We start from the raw sequence: 3,012 nt of genomic DNA on the forward strand, positions 1-3,012 counted from the left end.
TCATAAAATCATAATCATGTTAATTTTGCTTAATTTAAAAATTGTTCATTTCATTTAGCATAATTATAGTAAATAAAAATAATGTATATAATGAAAGGTTTTCATATATGATTATCTTGTAAAATGATTACAATTCCTCTATGTAGCATATGTACCACCAAACACATTAATCTTTCAAGTATGGTGTGAAAAAAATAAAAATAACTCTCTTAGCAACCAGCAACTGTATAAAAGACACTACCTCAATCACTGTAATCGCCATGTGATCTGTAGGTGTTTTGTAGAACACAAAAGTAACATTGAGCCTTTCATTAACATCTCTCAATTTCACCATCCTCTCATGTGACAGCCATCACTGCTCCATAACGCTGTATGGTTGACAATATTAAATTCTAAATATGACAATGATCAAAGTGTAGTTTGTCTCTGACATATTTTACTTTAAACTTCTCTTAGTCTCTGTTTTTACAAATGAAAGGATTTCCTTTTTGGTAGTCTAAATAATATTTCATGAAATGAAATAAACTTCATATGAAGTTTAATAAACTTCATTCATATATTGTGACTTTATTATAGTCACTAAGACAAATTAATATACAGTCAGAGAGGGACTGGGATCTCAAAGAAGTCAACACAAATAACAGAAGATGTAAGGGGTCTTGGCTGGAGGCACATCCGAAGAAGGCCAGGCCTCAAAGAGAACATGCAATGAGAAGGCATACATGCCTTTCTAAGGGTTAAACAGTAACTTGAAATACACTTTAATTACCAGTGCCTCCTCTTGTAAGTCCAGATAGGCACAAGTTACCCAGGTGGATGACCAGAGCACCTGGACCTGTCCCATCCCCAAAATGCCTTTGACCTTTCCATATAGCATTGCTACATGACTTGCTTCCTTGGACCCAGGGGTATAGCTCAGTGGCACAAGCACTTTCCTGGCAAGAGCAAGGTCCGGAGTTCATTTCCCAGTACTAAAAAAAAGAAAGGAAGGAAGGAAGGAAGAAAAAGAAAGAAAGAAAGAAAGAAGAAAGACTTGCTTCCTAGTTGAATCAATGTTAGCTAACTAATCCTATAGGTTGACTGTAGTTTCATACAAACTGTACCCATATTGTGACTCTGCTGCATAAATTACCACAGAATATGTGTCTCTGTGGCCACCACACTAGGGGCCCCTCCTGTAAATCCAGGAGCTATTCTTGTCCTTATTTCCAACAAAACTCTTCTAACTTCTTTTTGTTTGCAATTTCATTCCTAAATGTTGTAAGCCCATAAACTTTGTGCATTTGACATCTAACAGAGGAGTTAAATTTCTCCTATATCAATTTGCATATAAAAGTCTTCTAAAGCCGTGTACCAAAGGCTTGGTATCAAGCTGTTTGATTGGATTGTTGTGAATTAACATTACCATATACTTTCTGACCCTCCCAGTCTAATAAATCACAGATATATTAGAGAAAGGCAGTCCCTGGAGGTGCTGCACTAGCACAATAGGTACCATTCATAACTCTGTTTTTGATATGGCTGGTTGTCAAGAGGTGACCAGCTGTCCTCTGCCACATCATTCTGTAATTCCAATTTGAGATGATCTAATTTTGATGCAGCTCAGTTAGTTTTCTTTTCTTTCTATATTCTTTCTTTTTTAAAAAAGACACAGTCTCACATCGTAGTTCAGGCTGGCCTAAAACTGATTGTGTCCCCAGGCTGCCCTTGAACCCAGGACAATCCTGTAGCCTTAGCCTCTTGTTTTCTGGGAATAGAGGTGAGCATCAGCATGCCTGGCTATTTGGCCTTTTTCTTTCTTACATTCTCTTTCTTTTGCTGGCAATGCCATTCAATATAGGTCCTTGCATAGGTTAGGGAAGTTTTCTCCAACTAAGCTACAATGCTAGGCCTCAATATTTTCTAGGTGAAAAACATAATACTAGAACATTGCACTGTTTATTATGTTCATCCTTCTAATAAAGACTGACCTAGAGTTTTGGCAGGACAAATTCATCAAACCTTTCATTTCTTTCTCATTGGTCTTTCCTCTTCATGACCTATAAAGCTTTCATGACCTATAAACACTATTTCTAGCCCTAAGCTCATACTACTGATGCTCATTCAAATTTGACTCACATTCCCATGTGTAACCTCCCGTTTCTGGATAGTCTGACCTGAGATCTCCAACCCATCAGAGATAGAAACAGCTTCTGATCCCCTAATCTCCAATTTAGTTATACATGAATTTGCACACTTTTCCTTTAAGGGAAGGACAGTTAATGAATCCATATTCTATGTATCTCATGTCTGTTTTCTCATCTTTCAAATACGAGTAATATTTCTGACATCCTTGGAAGTAAAAACTCACGTGTTTGAAGTTCCTAAGACACCTGGTGAGAATAAGAAGCCAGTAGGACTGCATTCACAGACAGGATCAGGAGGAAGTTTTGGTGAGGACATGGAGAACACTCACAAACTATTGTTGCAAAAGTAAAAGGCAAATGATGTTGGAAAGTTCTGACAGTCTGTAGAACCCTAAAGCACACAGTTATAATCAGTTCATTCTGAATCTAACAGTACTTCACACTTAATAAAGTGGAAGGGAAAGAATTGTACTTTGGTTTTTTGCTCATGGCAGGGAAGAAAAAAATTTATAGGTGATAGTTTTCTTATTGACACACTTCTGAGATCATACACAACATCACATACATATCGAGAGTGTGTGTGTGTGCGCGCACACATACTGTGGTCTCTTTTTAAGTGTTCAATAACGTGGAAGCTTATTAACATGACATGTCTACTTTTTACTGCCTCCCAAATGCATCAAGTCTGCACAGATAGTTTCCATCCTTTTATTACCTTCCTGGGGATTAGAACTGAACATGTGCTTCAAATGACACATTTCATGTACAAATCGTAAAAATTCACTTGGTACCCATTAATCTTTCTCATATATATATATAAAAATATGAAGACTCTTCCGGCTGGCTAGCTTCCTGCCTGGTGGCTCCCTGAGGGTGGGCCCCTAGC

Source organism: Chinchilla lanigera, unplaced genomic scaffold (genome assembly GCF_000276665.1).
Source record: "Chinchilla lanigera isolate Chin_1 unplaced genomic scaffold, ChiLan1.0 scaffold00145, whole genome shotgun sequence".
Lineage (NCBI taxonomy): Eukaryota > Metazoa > Chordata > Mammalia > Rodentia > Chinchillidae > Chinchilla > Chinchilla lanigera.